The sequence below is a fragment of the Doryrhamphus excisus genome, linkage group LG3 (genome assembly GCF_037039965.1).
Source record: "Doryrhamphus excisus strain RoL-2023G ecotype Guam linkage group LG3, RoL_Dexc_Guam_v1.1, whole genome shotgun sequence".
Taxonomy (NCBI): Eukaryota; Metazoa; Chordata; class Actinopteri; order Syngnathiformes; family Syngnathidae; genus Doryrhamphus; species Doryrhamphus excisus.
In genome coordinates this window covers 13,333,234-13,353,835 of record NC_136359.1, presented here as the reverse complement: position 1 = coordinate 13,353,835, position 20,602 = coordinate 13,333,234, and the positions used below count along the sequence as shown (strand labels likewise).

The following is a 20,602-nucleotide window of genomic DNA, read 5'->3' as shown; positions in this document are numbered from 1 at the left end:
TTCATCTGAACATACAGCAAATGCAATTCTTGGTGTTAAGATTTCGCTGTCAAATTTGTATTTTTGTTTTTGTTCACCAGATGGTGCAGTTTCTTTCTTTTTCCTATTCAAATTCTGCAGCAAAATTTCACAACTTTTACTGTTTTCGGCAAGGATGCGGGACTACTAAAATATTAGCATGTGTCACTATTGATTAGGGTTGGGCGATATAGACCTTATATATATCAGGATATTTTTGGAATGTATCACAATACAACAAACTGTCTAACTTTTCTAACGGGATGTCAGCCGCTGCACACATCACTACTAAATCGTCAACAAACTGTCATGTCTGTGTGTGTGCTTAAAGACGATGTAGTCACCCATGCCATTCCAACTGCATATGTAGATATTTTTATGACACTCTTGTTTACACAATTACACAAACAGTACTTTTATTTTGAAGGCCGGTAGTATGTCCTCTTGAGTGTTGAAAAATGTCTGTACAATGACTTGGGTACAAGAATAAACATACTTCTTGTCTTCCCTCAGAAACTGTACGCTGTCATCCCGCATTAAAAAGGTGAAGATATACTGTAATCATCTAGTCAAGATACAAACATGTGAGTGAATTTAAAGGACCTTGTAAGAGACAATGTTTTTCCAGGTTGTATCTTTGGCACAGCACACACCTCTAAATATGATTACAGTACATTGGTAAAAGGCACACTAAATTTAGTCCCTCACAAATAATTCAGGTACCCTTACACAAATGTTTTACGTTACTTAGAGAGTCAAGCCGAAGCTGGCTAAGAGGAGAGGCTTGGAGAGAGAGACAGCGGATGTTAAATGCACTGAGGCAGTAAATTATGTCAGTCCATGTCGCAGTACTTAGTGATGTGCAGCCAGCAAAGTGCGTGTCTACATACTGCAGACATACATATGTGATTGGGGCTTTTGTCCAAAGCATACAAAGCAAACAAATAAGCATACCACATACAAAGTAGCCAGCATTATGCAGTCAGCATAGGTGCATTGGCTGCTGGTCTGAATTACAGTGACATATACAGGGCCAGTTATCCTGCAGTGGTTCTGCAGTATAGAGAAGCCCTGCAGGATGGGATTATACCCTGATATATATTTGCTTGCATGATCCTAAATATATTCATGAATTCTTAATAAATACTAAGAAGGATCTATGGAAGAAAGACACTTGTGTTACATAAGAAAAAATGTTTAATTTAAAATGGTTAAAGCAGGGGTCTCAAACACGCGGCCCGTGGGCCAAATGTGGCCAGCAGGACACTAGTTTGAGGCCCCCGCCTTGATATGAAAGTTTAATGTTAGTGCGGCCCGCGCAAGTTTGATATGGATGCTGTATGGTATCATGTACCCAGAAAAAAATATTACGTTTGATTAATGTTCATGTTAAAGGTTAAATAACTGTTAATAGTTATCCTCCCTATCCGTGTGGAAGTGGTAAGTTTTTGGCTATTTAAGTTTAAAGGAAATAACTTGGAGGCTACCGTTTAGGTCGCTAGCTCTCTAGTTTGCGAGTTAGCATGTGTCTCAAGACCCAGTAAATAAAAAGAGTATAAATGTGACTATAGTCGTGTTTTGTCATGTCTACAGGGCTCTAATAATGCTTTGTTCATTTTAATCTGAAAAAAATAATTTGTCTACCCACCAACTATATGTGGTTTTTTAAGTTTTTATTATTTGCTGTTTTATTATTATTATTATATTTATTTATTACTGATTGTGTAGAAAAATAAAAATGGAGATATTTGAGAACAGTGGAATGTTTTATCAGAGCTTTTCTTGTAGAAAATCGGAACCAAAGCAAAGTTTATTCATTTTTCTTTTTTTAATAAATGCGTTTTTTTGGTTTTTTTTTTGAAAACCTGGTGCGGCCCAGCCTCACCCAGACCCTAGCTCCAGTGGCCCCCAGTTACAAACTGAGGCATACATTAACATATTAGACGGAAGTACAACTTACACACAACTTACACACACATACATTTAATCAATATGGGATGTACACAGAGTTAGAGAATGCTCTTGATAGAAAGTTGTGTTTAATAGAGTTCCATTAACATTTTATTTCATACCATAGCTGTCGTTTGCAGCATTGGTGTGCAGTCAGGGCCACGTCTTTTCTGCTGGCCTAAACCCTCAGAAACACTGTCTATTATCTTCATTTTGTAGCTTGTCACCTTAGTTGCGCTGCTTCCAGTTGTGTACGTGTACGTCAATGTTTTTTGTCCATATATATAATCTGCCCAGGGCCTTCAGAACAAGGACTGCTGACCCATGTCACATACCCACTACAGTTGTCTCTGCTCCAGAAGAAAAAAAGGTAAAAGGTTAACTGGGTATGAATATGAGTGTGAATGGTTGTTTGTCTCTATGTGGCCTGTGATTAGCTGGCGACCAGTCAGGGTGTACCCCGCCTCTCGCTCGAAGAAAGCTGGGATAGGCTCCAGCATACCCTAGTGAGAATAAGCAGCATACAAAATGGATGGATGTTACTTTAGTACTAGCGGTATTCGTCCCAGTTCTGTAATGCCATGCATTATAAAAGGGTGTAATGGTATATTATTGATGGTTGGTTGATGGATGGTGGTATTAAGAGGTGGATTGGGTCGCTTAAGACCCCACTGAAGGCCCAGGAGCACTGAAGTGTTTTGAATATTTTGATTAGCTTATTTGACCGGGCATAATCATTAGAAACAGCTCTCAGTATCTTATAGAATTTTGTTACTCCTGCAATATTATATAATTATATAATATATATTATTATATTATTAGAATATACTCCTACCATATTGACCCAAAGAAAACGCCATAATATATTCCCTTGTAAAAAGTGTGAAAAAGACAGGCCTATTATTTATTCAAGGTTCCAAGAATTATACACTCAAATCAACAAAGGGAGGCAAACTAATTCTGCCCAAGTAAGTCGGTGCTTTTCTTCTTGTTATTCATACACAGCAGTGACCTGAAGATATTCAGGCACGACACAGGCCCCCCTGGCAAAAAGGGTCACAAAGGTAAGTTAGCAAAGAGAGTGGGGGTTAAAATGCTAATTTAAAAATAATTGTGCTCAACAAATATATCCTTTATTCAGCCTACTATTTTCAATAGAAAAGATGAAAAAAAAGTCTTTTGCATAGTATTGTATGTTGAAAACACATGTTTGTTGCCTCCTTTTTGACCATATTCTCTGTGATTCCATTTCAATATGTTAATATGCAAGACGTCCACGATTAACAATGCCATTGCCAGAAAGAGACTCTATGTTTGTAATTGTGTCCGGTTTATGATTAAAATGGACGGACAAACAAGTGGTGGACCGGACACCCAAATCCAAAGCACATTTAAACAAAAAGTTCCTGCGGTTCATTCTGGGAGAGCTTAGCTGGCTCCTCTCCCAGCCAGCAGCATTGAAAGTTGCTTGTACAAGCCTTTGACCACCGCCACCGCTAAACCAACAACACATGCCCTATCCGCCTGACTGACCCTGTCACACCACAGGACAAGTAAACCCACCACAAACCCGCCACAAACTGGAATAGCCCGCATCTAAAGTATATTGGCAAACTTACCCGAACACAAGACTTGGACTTGCGATGAACCATTACTCTTAGGGACTGAGAGGGGTTCGAGATCCCACTCAGAGGGCCACGACAACACCAAGCACCCCAATTGTTTCTACATTATACTGAAACTGTGTATTCATCCGCCAGCTCAAAAACTAGACCACCTTTAGAGGTGAGAGATGGAGAGCTTTTTAAATAAACAGATGAAATTACCGTAAAGGCAAATTCAACGGAAAAGGGATGCAAAGATTAACCACTTATTAAGAATATTCCCAGGAGATATCGCTTCCATTCCTGATTGTCCCCATATGAACATGGTTTATTGCCCTTTCCTGTTAACTTGAGAATAGTAAATGCGTATGCGTATGTGAAGAGTGGTAGGATTGTGACTCATTACTTGCCACCACCTCTCCCTGTCCTTTCTTGACTATCGTATGGCCTCTAATTGGCCCTGGCAGGACCTGAATTGAGAACCATATCCAATCAATAGCCTAATCTATCTGCTTGCCGCTGCCCCTTTTTTCTTTCTTACTTTTTTCCCCTTCGCCTCCTTATATCAACAACGGATGGCTTGGCTTCTTCATGGACATGCAGACGAGATGCACTCTTCTCAACATAGGTTCCTTCCCTTAGGAGGATCACATGCATTTAACTTACTTTATGCATTCAGCACAGAAATATAAGCAAAGACACAACACCATCATGTCATGTTTAGTGAACAATCTCCTTTATAGGTATGTCAAACTCCGCTGCAACACCTGAATGCATATGTCAACATTTACTTTTCATGATTACAAATAATGATGCACTCAGAAGACTATTTTGACTGAATAATGCATACCAATACATTAAATTGATTGTACCGCCAGTTCCTCAGGTGTGTAACAGAAATAATGAGCTGAATACATAAAATATTTTACCATTGACCAACTGAGGTTGAAATTTTAATGACTCACCGGAATTTTGTGCCAGGCTGCATTCTTGTGGCCTTCGACGCATGATTCTACCTTAAAAGCTGTAATGAGTGTATTAGTGTGTGTGTCCACAGTGCTAAGAGAGCACACTGAGCCAAATCCTTAACCAAAGTCATGGCTAGTCTCCACCCCGCCCCGAGCACCAAAAACCCCAACTGGCGAAAAAGGGTGTGTGAGAGTGTGTGTCTATCATAGAGCTAGTTCTTTAAAGTCTATAACCTGTATTGGATTTATACACAATTATACATATACAAAGATATCATTATTATTGTGAGTAGTATATGCCACAGATGTACCTAATGTTGTGACCTAGATGTGGAAGCAATGCAATATAAACACAGGATGGGATGAAATGTAAAGGTATTATTTAGCAGGCGTTTCATGTTTGGTGCTCTTATTTTGTATGTTCTGTTTCCTGTTTTGGTGACTGTTAATCAGTATTATGTAGTTCAAATTGGGGTTTAAATTTGTTGCGTTGTGAGAAGTAGTTTGAATGATGAGTTTTAGAATTTTTTGCATTTATTTTTTGTTGTATTTTTTTTGTCACTCTGTTTTTTGTGAGCCATGCTGCTTCCTGGCTTGCCTCAACCTTTGACCTGTGCTGTCTCTGCATCTTCAGATCACACATCATGTCTAGACGTAACAAGTGGCCAGTGGTGTGAAAAAGTGTCCTGAGTTCTTTTTTTTCAGTCAATGACAACACAGCTGAACACAAAATGCAGTTTTAGAATGACATTTTTCAGTATGAAGGGAGAAAAAATCCAAACCTACATATGCCCCTGCCCCTGTGTGAAAAAGTGATTGAATCCTAAAACTGGTTGAGCCACCCTGAGCAGCGACAACTGCAATCAAGCAACAACTTGCAATGAGTCTCCTACAGAGCTGTGGAAGTATTTTGGCCCGCTCATTTGGCAGATTTGTAAGTTCATGCAACAGCATCTCAATAGGATTCAGATACGGACTTTGACTAGGCCACTCCAAAGTCTTCACAATGTTTTTCTTCAGCCATTCAGAGGTGGATTTGCTGGTGTGTTTTGGTTCATTGTCCTGCTGCAGAACCCATATTGGTTTCAGCTTGAGGTCACAAACAGATGGCCAGACATTCTCCTTCAGAATTTTTTGGGAGACAGTAGAATTGATGGTTCCATTTATCACTGCAAGTCTTGAAGCAGCAAAACCACCCCAGACCATCACACTACCACCACCATATTTTACTTTTGGTATGATGTGATGTGACTGAGACAAGTGAGGCCTGCAAGTCTCATGTCACTCTCCTACCAATTCATGCCTAATCTTTTCTTTATCACCCCCCCCAACATAACATATGCACAACATTACACATCACCACATGCAGCCCCATTAGTGGGTGAGGCATATTATGTATAAAAAATGACCTTCATGGAGTATAAAGGTCACTGCACTGGTAAACAGCACCAGACTGTGACTCATATTTTGATCCTGACCCGTAATGACCAATAACATTTCCATGACCTGTATTTTTGGCTCACATTAAGGATGCGGTCACTGCATTTACATGCAATCCTGTCAAAGGAAGGAATCACTTACACTAGCAAAACTAGCATCCACATAGAAAGTAGGTTTAGAGGACATGAATCAGCATAAGGAGGAGTAAAACATATAAACAATCCCTCCCACATTCCCCAAACTTGTTTGATTAAATGAATTCTCAGACGTCACTGGTTCTTCTATACAGCCAATGTCGGTTCAGTTCCTCATGATGTGAAGAATAAGATGATGATGTGAATGTGAGTGTGAATGGTTTTCTGTATGTAAATTGTGATTGACTGGCCACTAAGTCAGCAGGGAGTGAGTATTTATCCTGCTGTGAGTCTGAGCAGGATAAATATTATAAAAAATGGATGGATATGATGACTATGAGTAGCTGTTTGCATGTGTTAATCCTGTGGATTACTAATCAGTCCAAAAGTATAGCCTGCCCGTGACCCTAAACAAAATATGGAAAATAGATGGGAAGATGGATGAACACTGACTTTCATTCATTTCATTTGTGGAGTCAGTAGAATCGTCAAGCTACTGGACGACTACAATGAAATGCTGAGATGACATCATTTACTTTAGTTATCTGAAATCATTTTACACGATTGACGAACACATCAGTGACCAATTATCCATAGACCTTTGAACCTAATCACCTTGAAAAGACATTCATTCATTTTCTACCGCTTATTTCAGGTAATAATCTGATAAAGTGTTTTTAAAAGTGTGATTTAATGACCACTTGCGCCCAAGTCTGTGGAAAAGTTTCCATGTTATTTATGGATTTGACTGCGGCTTTAAGATACAATTAATAAAGTGACATTGTATATAGCACACATATTTAAAGTCACATTGATTTTCCATTTACTATATTGAAGTTTGCGTCTGACCATTTCCTGAGCGACTCAAGCTTGCCACAGTACACATAGTATTACTATTATGCTGATGGTAAGGCGATAGACATGGGAAGCATACTTGATGGAGGAGAACTGTACCAGACAATTTTATATAGAGCTCGAATCATGAGCATTATTCTCACAGATAGTGGGCCCTGTCCACAGAGGAACATTCTTGGGGTTGTTTTATCAGACGGGTTGAAGTCACGTCCACGCAGTGTAAATTAGTAAATAGTTGCATCCAGACAGGAACAGATAACTTAGAGAAAATGATGTATCTATGAACAGATATGCGTACAAACAAACCATAGAAGAAGAATCTTGTGATGTGATGTAGCCCTTTATTCTTGTCACTTATACAGAAGTACAAGCAAAATAGTGCAATCATCCGTCCATACATATACAACATACTATGCAGTGAGACAAGGGGTGACAGGACGGGATGATTGGGCGATGAAGGGGGGAAAGAAGGGGGACAACACTAGGAGAGGGGAGTGAAAAAAAACAACTCCAAACTGGACTCTTAAATGAAGCGTCATTTTGGGAGTAAAACAAGAAAATACAGAGAGAATGTTGACTGCAGTGAGTCATAACACTCCAAATATGTTGGGTGGTCGTCAAAACTCACTTCTGGTCACATGGTGGTGACGTGATCTTTTTAAATTGTAGTGGATTAGCTAGTCGATATGGAACCCGCGAGGTGGAATTTTCCCAAAAATACCATCTCAGGTCACCCAGACCACCGCTCCCAGTTGGATGAAAGGCTTTTCGACCCGTTTCAGTGCAGATAGCCTCTTTTAACCAAGTACATAAAAGCATGCATGTTCAACGTTAGAGCTGTACTTTTGCTCATATTTCACTGTGCAGAGAGCATTCGATGTGTGATATCCTCTCTCTTATTAAATATTGCTGACATCCACTCTGCGCCATCGCCATCAATGCAAACTACTCAGTAGTTCATAAATTAATACCTGTCTATTAAATAGACTTATTGCACACATTGCCGGAGTGAGGCATGTCCCTGACATGCAATTGTAAATCACAACACAAGGCAGGCAAGGCCGACAGCTGCAGCAAAGGTAACACAAGAATGGTATGGAGAATTTTATGAGACCACAAGAGGTGAAAGGACTTGAATGTAAATCAGAAGCAAAGGAAAAACATTGGTGTATTTCATAGCGGTGCACCCAGAGTGGATAAGTGTAGTTGAATTAAAAAAAGTGTAATATTTCTTCAGTGGTCTCCGCTTTTATACATGCCATGCTCCAATTCAACAACAGGTAATTCATCCACTGGAATAAATAATAATAATGCATAAATCTCAATTTTTTCCGTGTTATTAGCGGAGATGCTGCATATTGGATTTTCTGCCGTTATCAAATATGATAATATTGTCAAGTACTTCTGTATCGATGCTGATGTCAACTAATACTGATCCCTCAAACTAATGTCAGGCCATTGAATGAACAGACAAATTTTTAACACAGGCCAATTTTAATTTTAATTTTAATTTTAATTTTAATTTTAATTTTAATTTTAATTTTAATTTTAATTTTAATTTTAATTTTAATTTTAATTTTAATTTTAATTTTAATTTTAATTTTAATTTTAATTTTAATTTTAATTTTAAAAATCTAAGCCTCCAATAAATGCAGTTGAGTAAATACCCCCCACCCCATTATTAAAAACCATTATGTGAGAAAATACCAATACATTCGTTGCGATGATCATACGTGAACAGGGTGTGATATAATGTAATGTCACAACTTGTGTGTAATAATATAATGTGACACAACTTATATAAATGGACACCCCCAAAAAACTTTGACTGTGTGCTTCTTGTGTACATATGCAGATAAGTGGGTGTACTGAATGTGCGAGCTTAATGAGACGCTTGCTTGTTCGAGCTGCCGTCATTGCCCATCCATCCATCTCTCGGGGGCCAGAATAAGCAGTCCTCTTTCCCACAGGCCTCGGTTAAGCCGAGCTGAGCATCTGGCCATGCAGAGTCTAATCGACACTGGCATGGCCATTCTGTCTGTGATACGGGAGGGGGTTTTGGTGGAGGGTCACACTCATGTGGTCGGTGGTGTGGTGTGGGGTGGGGTGATATGCACCTGAGGTGTCGGAATAGAAGAAAAGGTAATACATAAAGAAAGAAAGCAGGGCGGAGAGAGAAAAAAGGGTGATCATCATCTGTTTGACAAAGTGATTTGCTTTCGTGCGTGTGTGTATGAGGTGGTGCAGGCCAAGTGCTGTGAAATTGTCTCATGGACCCACTGCACTCCTGGCTCATTGGGACTATAGAACGTACTATGTGTGTGTTGAATACAGGGGTAAAAGAGGCAACATCCAGCAGATTGTATGGAGAAAAACATATACTTATCCGTACGATAGCGCATCATCATTTGACTCTGTATGTCATACTGGTAGTGGTGGCTATGTGATTCTAATGTGATTCTAATGTGATTCTAATGTGATTCTAATGTGATGATCCTTTTGTTTTTTCCACATTGATATTGCTGCTTTTTTCATATTGAATATATGAATAATACTCACTTCTGTAAGCCATAAATGATACTGGAGCAACAAAAGGTTGAATATTAGGGAAATTTGGGCATCAGAGATGGGTGATTACTAAATAGAGTAAACACAGAGATTGATCGTGTGACTTTTTATCTTCGCTTCTGTCCATTAAAATTGATTGTAAATGTCAGGTGATATTTAAAAGCGTGACAGGGTGGCCATCTCCACACCGTGCATTTGTATTCATGAAATGACAATGATTTAGCTCATTAAAAGGTTAAAACATTTCATCCAAAATGATTCTCTGGAACGATTTACACTGATGATGGACGGATGATCTTTTTGTGTTATTCACTGACACAGTGGATGTCTTCTTGTGATTCTTCGTGTCCTCATTATTTCGCTTATTGAGAACAATCAATGAGGAAGGAGAGAAAATGTAAGGCGCTTAGTGAACTTTATTGCTGTTTTCTGCCTGACTAACTGTGACGGATAGCAGGATTATGCAACAATAAGAACACATCATTTTGGAGTGGAAAAGCAGAGCAAAACAATAATCCTGGGTTCTTCCTATCCCTGGAATATTCAGCATGCACAAGCAATTCCCGTGTGCTCCCTCCAAAGATGAAAACAATAAGTTTTCAAAACGTATTTCCAGTGTTTCAATATGTAATGCTCTTTGACAGGGATATTTTTATTAAAGGTTAAAATGGCAATATAAGAGAAACGAGGCGGCTTTGTTTTGTTTCCAACTGCCCTAAAAAAAGTTTGCCATGACACATGTTCTTTGTAAAGTACCTGCCAAATAGGACTGTGTTGGGTTTGAAATTGAAAGATCACCTCAGGGTAGCTCAGTACAGCAAACATCAAAGAGGTGTGTGTGTCTATGCTTTTCTTCATAACTTCTTCCAAACTGGCCACCATCATACATGGTTGTATGAAACCTCAGTATACCTCACAGAGCTCAGCATCAAAAGAGTAATGGCACGTTCTGCTTTGTCTTTCACTTTTTGGGATGCTTATTCAAAAAGAAAAGGTGACCTGAAGAAGATTGTTACGAGAAGAACAACGTGAGAACAGATGAAGATGATATAAGAAATACTGTGCACCGGATGTTACAAAAGTTAAATAGATTCGGATTCAGTTTAGCTTCATTTTACACTTTTGACAAGTAAAAGTGTGCAAAAGGTCTGTGAAAGAAATATGCTACAAAAAGGTGAAAAGCTAGTGATAACAATACCTCTGATACCAGATCTTTATGACTGAAAATGTATTCTCAAATCAAAATATGATATATCAGTTCATAATGTGTGTCTTATGTTGGTATTTGGAGTTCCGATGTCTGTGAGTGCAACTCACGTGAGAACAATTGGTGGAGAATGAGGAAGTGTTGTGTAGGTTTGGAGAGGACGGTGTGAAAGTTGGAGATATGGGATATCGGAATATATATATAGATATTGGAACTGGGCACTGCTGTTGGTGTGTTAAAGTCGGAAAAAAAACCATCAGACTCTGTTTCCTTCTGTTGGGATGCTAGAATAATAATGCACCACATTTCACTGTTGGTAACAGTTGACATAGACATAAATTATATGACCTGTCAATAGAAAACAATAACGATGTTGTTTTTAACACTGTTCCTCCCAACATTGTTTATTGCATACACAAAAATAATATAATATAATATAATATAATATAATATAATATAATATAATATAATATAATATAATATAATATAATATAATATAATATAATATAATATAATATAATATAATATAATATAATATAATATAATATAATATGACCTCACAGCTAGGAGACCAGGGTTCAATTCCACCCTCGGCCATCTCTGTGTGGTGTTCTCCCCGTGCATGCGTGGGTTTTCTCCGGATACTCCGGTTTCCTCCCACATTCCAAAAACATGCTACGTTAATTGGCGACTCCAAATTGTCCATATGTATAAATGTGAGTGTGAATGGTTGTTTGTCTATATGTGCACTGTGATTGGCTGGCGACCAGTCGAGGGTGTACCCCGCCTCTCTCCCAAAGACAGCTGGGATAGGCTCCAGCACCCCCGCGACCCTCGTGAGGAAAAAGCGGTAGAAAATGAATGAATGAATGAATAATGTAATAAATATAATATACATCCTCAACCATCAGTCAGCCTCTTTATTAACCATATAAAAGGTATTGTTCCTGATAGTGAAACACTTTTCCGGCAACTCAAAACTTAATGAAGTGTAACTTTTTTCAAGGACACACCTCTCTATTTATCTTGGTTTAATAGGGTCACATCATTGATTAGATGGGAGTAAGTAAATGTCACTCCTCCACTAACTAAAGTGTTAGGTCCAAAACAGTAGTGGCTGTTTCAGTATTTGAAACAGGGCAAGCTCATTGGGGTCTGACATACATTTCATATGACTTTAGCGACGCTGTCAGCTGCCATCATGGCTGGGCAAACTCGCAAGTTACTCCTCCCACAACAGTGATATGATTTAATGAACCAACGAATGAAAAAAAAAACTTCAGACTTCACATCTATTTTGATCGCTGTCTCTCCTTGATTCTGCGTGACTGCATCACAGATAGGAAAAGGAGGGGAAAAAACTCCACTCACTCCTCTGGCTGCTGTCAGTCAAAATCAAGGACTACCCTGCACTAAAGACTCTCAGTGAAGCTCAGCTTCCATGCAAGGGATGTTTTTTTTGCCAGTTTATCCAATCAGGGCCTCAATCTCTCACTGTGAGCTTCCTTTGAGCTGAAGCAACAGCTTCAATGGAGATTTACTATAAGCAGCGACCATTTTGCTACTAAGGAAAGAGAGATGGCATCAGAGAATGTTCGGCATACTCACAAAATTAATTTCTATTATTTTAACACACTTTTAATGCATTTTTAAGTCTACACACTTAAGTTTAACAATACATATTTTTTAGTAGTAGAGGGTTGCACGGTGGCCTCACAGCTAGGAGACACGAGTTCAATTCCACCCTCGGCCATCTCTGTGTGGAGTTTGCATGTTCTCCCCGTGCATGCGTGGGTTGTCTCCGGGTACTCCGGTTTCCTCCCACATTCCAAAAACATGCTAGGTTAATTGGCGACTCCAAATTGTCCATAGGTATGAATGTGAGTGTGAATGGTTGTTTGTCTATATGTGCCCTGTGATTGGCTGGCGACCAGTCCAGTGTGTACCCCGCCTCTCGCCCGAAGACAGCTGGGATAGGCTCCAGCACCCCCAGCGACCCTCGTGAGGATAAGCGGTAGAAAATGAATGAATGAATGGTAGTAACAAATTCACAAGTATCCAGCTCATTCCTAGTTTCTACAACAAAATGCATGCTTGATGTGTTCTTCACAACAAAGAATAATAACGCTGAATTTGTTACAGAATATAATAGCGGTGTTAACATTCAGTAAGCACCAGACTTTGTGTGTGGGGAATTAAACCTGGAAATCTATTATACAGTTATGCAAAGTTCCCCAAATCTTGCATGATATTCTGTGAGCACAAATGTGTGGGAATGAATAGTGTTGAGTACAATCTGGTCAATTTTACACCTGAGTCCCCACTGCTGCATCTAATGAGAAGGAAGTTAAGGGAGGAGACATGCAGCTGAGCTCAGTCTTTGATTGATGCTGCCCTGGCCCAGTTTAAAGAGATTGGATCCCAGATTATTAGCCGCTGAAACGAGGGAAAGAGCATAAGAGGTTGATAAATTACTACTAAAAAGACCTCAGCGTCCTTCAATAAGATTCTTTGGACACATGAAACAAAGGACAGCTTATGTCAGAATGATCCAAAGCACACCTTGACATGTGTCAAACATGGTGGAGGCAGTGATACAGCGTGGGCATGTTTAGCTACTAATGGGACAACCTCACTGCTGTTTTTGATGATGTGACTTCTGATAGAGCAAGATAAACTGTGACCTGTTTCAGTCTAGACCAGATCCATGACTGAAATCAGACCCGTCCAAGAACTCATACCACATTTTTTTATTCTAGCCATAGTACTTCACTAGAAGACTCTTGTAATACATTTATAATGGATCATTGATGAAGAGACCCTAAGAAATAGGGTGAGGAGCACTCATCTGGCCTCCTGGACGCCCACCTAGTGAGTCGGGAGGAGGCCCCGGGGCATGTTCTACAGCTGATCTGGGAATGTCTTGGTATCCTCCAGGTAGAACGGGAAGAGGTGGCCAGAGACCGGGATGTCTGGACTTTCCTACTGAGACTGATTTACCCGCAAAAGACTGAAGAAAACAGATAGATAAATGTATGGATCTTTGACGAGTGTAGGACTTTCTGAAAAACATTAACGCCATCCTGTCATACAGTATTTTTGAGCAGAAATTTTTATAGGATCTTTTAAAAACATCACAGAGCTTTTTTCAGACAGTATCAAGGATATTACATTGTGTTAGGAGTAGGTACTTAAAAACATGGGAGGGCCGCTGTCATCTGTGGGTCTTTGAGTAAAGCAGGTCCATAAAGAGCAGACCACCAATGCCACATACTGGAACATACTTGTAATGCAGTGAAAGCATGGCAAAGCATCTTCAGGGAGAAAACCTTTCATGTCCATGGACTCCACACGCAGGTACTCGTTAAATTATGTTAGAATATGGTTCCATGGGTTCGATTCTCCGCTTGGGCACCTCTGTGTGGAGTTTGCATGCATGTGTTTTCTCCGGGTACTCCGGTTTCCTCCCACATTCCAAAAACATGCTAGGTTAATTGGCGACTCCAAATTGTCCATAGGTATGAATGTGAGTGTGAATGGTTGTTTGTCTATATGTGCACTGTGATTGCCTGGTGACCAGTCCAGGGTGCACCCCACCTCTCGCCTGAAGACAGCTGGGAGAGGCTCCAGCATAACCGAGTGCGACCCGAGTGAGGATAAGCGGTCTAGAAAATGGATGAAAATACGGTTGTACTTGCAATGGCATCGCTTTGTCTAAATATTTTTGACTAGAGATTGCCTTAATCTACAAAATGGTAAATATTTGTTAATAATATGAAAGCTTCAAGTTATATGTATTTCCAGTTTGACTGCTCCATATCCTGTAGTTTAAGGAACATAATCCCACTAAGCCCCATTTACATTTACAACCTCATTCCTGAGTACACTGTGTAAAGTATTTGTTCATCGTTTCTTATGGTGTGAAGCAGCAAACCAATTAATCTGCTCTCTGCCTTTCTACACACTCACAGCCAAGGCCTGTCATGTAAATCATCATAAAGCTCGGCCTCACAGGCAGATGACAAAGTGGGAGGACAACAAGTCTCATTAAAATGATTTGTCACAATTTTAGCAAAAATCTTCCAAGGCATCCCGACATGGTTAAAAACGACATGAAACAAAGATTGCGTCGTGCGTGTCTCGTGTTCTACATGTCAGTAATGATAAAACCACAGTCTGTGTGTTATCTTTTACACCAGTTGAGGTCAGAGCTCAAGTCTGTAAAAAGTTATGATCCTCTCAGCTATGTCAAGAATAGTTGTGTCATTACGCTGGAGCAAATGTCATATGCAGTCCTTAAAGCTAAGTATGACCTTCCCTTACTTCCAAACTGACTTTCAGTTGTTGCACATAATACTATTAAGGACAATTCCCACTGACACACACACACTCATAGATAATAGTAAAGAAAATGATTTTTAAAAATCGGATGTGGTAAATGACATTTGCGGTTCTGACAATAGGTTGTACTCAAAATCCATTGGAAGACATGCTAACATACATGTACAGATATCGTCAATGTTATATAATCATAGCAAATGGTCCACCCGTGACCCTGCTTGATGGAAGCCATATTTTTCAACCAATTTTGCTCATATTTTACACTCACCGCTTGTCTCCTGAAGGTGAACCGGTTACAGTGGGTGATTTTTAGAAAATATATAAGTATTTTCATTCATTCATTCATTTTCTACTGCTTATCCTCACAAGGGTTGCATGCGTGCTGGAGCCTATCCCAGCTGTCTTCGGGCGAGAGGCGGGGTGTACACCCTGGACTGGTCGCCAGCCAATCACAGGGCACATATAGACAAACACTAAATTCATACGTATGGAATGTGCACGCACAGGGAGAACATGCAAACTCCACACAGAAATGCCAGAGGGTGGAATCAAACTTGGGTCTCCTAGCCGTGTGGCCTACCCACTCGTCCACCATCAAACTATTTTAATTGTTTACATTAAACAATACGGCATTACCATATTTTAATTCTGTGGGTAAGTGTGTGTGTGTGGTTACCATTTGTACCATTTGTAGCAATAAAAATTACACCTGTAGGGTGCAACAATTATGACAAAAGGAGACTTTAGTAGGAACAAAAAACACAAGAAATATTCCAATCCAACCAGCAATGGGCATTTTTCAAAAGGTTGCTCATGAATAGGACAATATAGCATCATGGTAATTACATGATGTAATTACCTCTTCTGAGGTAATTACATACATCATTTTATTACATGACCATATAAAAGGAACCCAATTTGACATAGAAATAAGGTGAACAGTCGTTACAACAAGCATCACTATCTATTGTAATTGCACTACAAAGAGAATTCATTCATTCTCTAATGATTCATTATAAGCTGTGTGTTGGGTGATGTTTGATGGTGCATCAGAGAGAGAGCCTGTTTACATGTCGATATGATGCGCTTGCAGCTCCTGTGGCCTAATGATTAAATGCAAACATTAAAACCATTCAGGTGAGACTCCAGATATTATGTAAAGCGCTGAGCATGACAGCTATGATAATGCTCACATTTTTTCCTTGCACTAGATTCACAACTTCATCAACTTTGTGTTTGCAAATGATGCACTGTTGTTCCCGCTGCTATTTTTCTGACTCTGCATCACTTGCCAATATTGCTTGTGCAGCATTTGTTCATGTGTAGCTGCACAGTGTAACCACAGGGTAGGTTAATGAGGACAAAGTATCTCATAAAAGTGAGTGCACCCTTCACATTCCAGCAACTATACTATAGTATATTTGAACGTAGTTTGTGCACAGCTTGTATAGAAGTATAGATTCACTATCCACTGAAAATGACTCAACACAGCCATTGTTGTGGAAATGGATTCACTTTTGTGAAATGCTGTACACAGTTATGTCATACTCGCCACAATAATACTGCCGTGTCTGAAAGAGACAGGATCAGCATGTGAGTCTCAGGTGATGATGATTTTGTACCAAAAAGGGGAGAGACATACGTTGGTCCACAAGACATACGTACGTAGCTTAGGGGGTTGATGAAGTCATTACTAATCAGCTTTGGCATACAGCAACACAAACACGTGCACGTGTGCAGCATAGAAGGATTGTAATGTGACTTATCATCACGTAGCAATTATCATTATCTATAATGATCAGCCCAACATCAACATAAAAAAATATTGGTTGATATCATATCAGATTTTTTCCCAATCATGAAAACCGGTATTTTAAAAACGCTGTATAAAACACGTGTTCATTCCACTACAGGAGGTATGGCATGTTACACATATCAGTATCGGCTGATATCAGTATCAGAAATTGAGAGTTAGACAATATCGGCATATTGTTTTTTGGTTTTTTTTTGGGGGGGGGGGGGTGGGGCAATCCATTCAAATCACGTTTTATACAATAAATGAACTGCAAAATGATTCATAAACTCAAAAACCAGAGGACAAGATGTGCCATATGATTAATGTGACGTGAATTGAGAGGCCTGAGTGTATCAAGGCATGAATAAAATCAGACTATTAGCCAGTTGAATGAAAGGACCGGTTCTATAGGATCCTTAAATGACTTCTGCTATGAGACATTCCCTAAACCTGCAAGGACCTTTACAAATATCTTCCATTCTATATATGTTTGCCATGACTGAAATGGAAATTCCATATTTATAACTTATGTATATATATACATATATACGTATATATATAACGTAACTGTCTTTTCTTGTTTGATGATTTGATTCTGGATATAGGGGAAACAAAGGACACAAGTGCATATATGAATGGCTCATATATTAACTGTAAAAATGCAAAAATACGCACACAATACCTGCTCCATGGATAATATGGACAAACTCCAGGAACTTTGGAGATTGACTGTGTCAGCTGTCATCACGCACGTTAATTAGCGTGGGAAGTGCTAATTGTGTGCTTGATGGCTTCTAACACAAACCGGGTAGGCTACGGACTTAAGGTTATATACCGTTGTCTTTTTAAATGGAGCGCTGTGATTTAACAACGCAAAAATTAATCTTGTTTTGAATCAGCAGGTTATATGAAAAATTGTTTATTAAAATAACCCTTCTTGGTGGCAGAATGAAATATGATGTGGCGGGGTGCCGGCCTATGCAGGAGAAGGGAAATCCATGCAAACACAAAGAGAACAAGAAACTCCACATAGGGGGTCCAAAACATTATACTGGCCCAAAAATACCTGGCTGTGCGGCAAATCATTTGCACCACCATGCTGCTTACCACCCCTCGGTATGATACAACGGAGTTCAAACTATTGGTTTGTGTTTCTGTAATATTGTGGTTTATATGTGTACACCAGTTGAGCAACCCAAAAAGAGTGTGGTGTCTCTTTCAAAAGCACAACCTGAAAAAAAAAAAAAAACATAATTGATCCCTGCAGGGAAATTAAGATTTCTTAGCTAACAACATCCTGCATGGCAGGCTTCTCATACAATGAGTGGTTTTAACACAACGTGACCATCCTCGGCGGGGATTAAAGTCTTTTCCCCTAACCTGACAAAGAGGAAGTGGATGATACATTAAATGGCCTGTATTTATATATCGTTACTTCAGCAACACCCGCCAACTAGGGAAGTACAGTGCAGTGCAGCTCTACATCGAAATACAATGGGTACTTTGATGCCCGCTCAAAGATACACCACAAAGGATCTTGCAGAACTTAAAACCGCAGTTCATTACATACACCGTATAGTGTTGAATGTAATAACTGTGCATTATAAGGTGCTTTTATGTAACAGGTTACATAATTGCTAAAGGGGGGTTTGACGTCACAGATGTTCAATATTAAAAACACTTGTCCCCCACTGTGACAAATACATTGAGAATAAGATAGCATTATTAATCCATGAAGAGGAACCCAGGTGCCACAGCAGCACGCACAAATAAGAGAGAAGATCCCATTAGATTTCATTGTGGAACTTTGCAGTCGAAGACAGCTGTTCAATTCATGTCTTCCCTGCAAGGAGTGGAGACTATTTTTCACCCTTAGACTTTTGCGAGAGAAGATTTCTGCTTATTTCCTGTCTGCAGCTCAACTTTTACTTTTCCAACAGCAAGCAAGCACTCATACATTTTAAAAATAGAACTGAATGTGCTAATATTAAAGGAGAAGTAGGGGATTCCGTTATTTCCTTAAGCAGTACAAACAATTTTTGAAAAGATGGGTTGATGAGGCATGTAGCATCGTTCCGTTTTATTTTCCAGTGACTGTCAACAGTGATGTGTCAAGTAAACACTTTGTCAAGGGAAATGTAGCATAATGAGTGCCATTATCTACATAACAGTCAACCGTCATGCACAAAAATATGCACACATTTCCACACTATTTCCTGACTTTCTGTGTCAAAAATCAGCCTGACATCACAACGTGATTCCACATTGTACCTGACAGTATCACCCTGAAGACACACACTGCAAATAAATTACCCTCCTGTGCATCCAGCCTCTTTTTTGTCGGTCTCTACAATTTTCAAGCCGCCTACTGTAATAATAACTTCTCGCCCACTCAAAACTTCCCACGTAACTTGTCTCACTTCGGGCTGTGTAATGAACAGCACTCAGTCAGACTCACACCTCCACCAAGGCCAAAAAAGTATCTCCTTCTATACCTTTTCTATACTCATAAATAAACAAACGCAGGCCAAAATGGCTTTCAGATGTGACCTAAAACAACAGAAAGTATACAAGTGACTCGTCTGCAAATACAAATCAGTCAAGTGCAAGCTGTGGCAGTGAATTACATGTCATTGCACAATGTATGTATGCGGAAAGCATCAGTGCAGCTCAACCAGACAGATCGGAGTTCATTTACTACTGGATATACTCACTGGGCCACAACATTAGGTACATTTGGTAATGAGATCAAATACAAGAGCTCTGCCAAAAATGTCAGCGACTCAATATTGCTTTGATTGTCACTGTCAGAGAAGATGAGTGACATTGCAGCCATTTGCAAAAATTGTTATTGTCACATTAGATCTCACTCTCTATTACTCTAAACCAGCTAAGTTACCTCCTGCTATGCTAAGGGTGAAAAAGGATTGATTTGGTGATATGGATCGACTGATAGAGAAAGGCAACAGAGTCAGATGCTGACGGACGGCAGCCAGTACAGCGGTGTAGATGTACGATGATAAACCTCGCTGGATGTCTAGTGCTCTTGAATCTCATTCAGCAGACCTTGGTTCAAGGCCAGAGTGGAACGGGGGGGCTGGTTGAAGCAAGCGTGTTACACGAGCACCACAGTTGACTGTTGGCAAGACATAATAATGACTGCTATACTGCTGTACAAGCTATACACTAATTAATCTAAAATATATCCATGTTTCATTTGTATAGTATTATATAGTCCCTTGAGAAGATATACTGTAATAGAAATGTGAGGAGTGTATTCACTTTTGTGCCATCCAACCAGCCTCCCCCCCGAATCCACACAAGGGGAAGCTGACCTATAAGCTGACAGAAAAGGGGGTTAGGGGTTCTGCACAGGCAGATCCACAAGCTCTACAGTGACTTGTGGGCACATCTTCCCCTCCCATGTCTGGACAAGTCTGATAAGGCAAAAAGAGCTGGCTAAGGACCAGGCATGTAAAACCTCTGTGTGTCGCTCACTCTTCTCTGGCTGCATGTCCTTCACAGCCTGATTCATGACCAGGTTCTCACTCTTCATTTTGATACGTCTGCTACTCCCAGGCACTCTCGCTAAGCTCCCGACTATGTCACTGTTTGCGTGAGACATCCTGTCTGCAGCTTGTGTTATATCAACCTAGGATTTTACATCATTCAGAGGTATTCCTCCAAGAATGGATGTTCACATCCTTACTTTTTACAGTAGG

At 39.7% G+C, this 20,602-nt stretch overlaps 1 protein-coding gene across 12 annotated transcripts in view; it reads right to left on the bottom strand.

The window, feature by feature from the left end:
- The window catches only part of trpm3 (transient receptor potential cation channel, subfamily M, member 3), a 131,552-nt gene that overhangs the window by 61,979 nt on the left and 48,971 nt on the right, over positions 1–20,602 (bottom strand). The window lies entirely within an intron of this gene.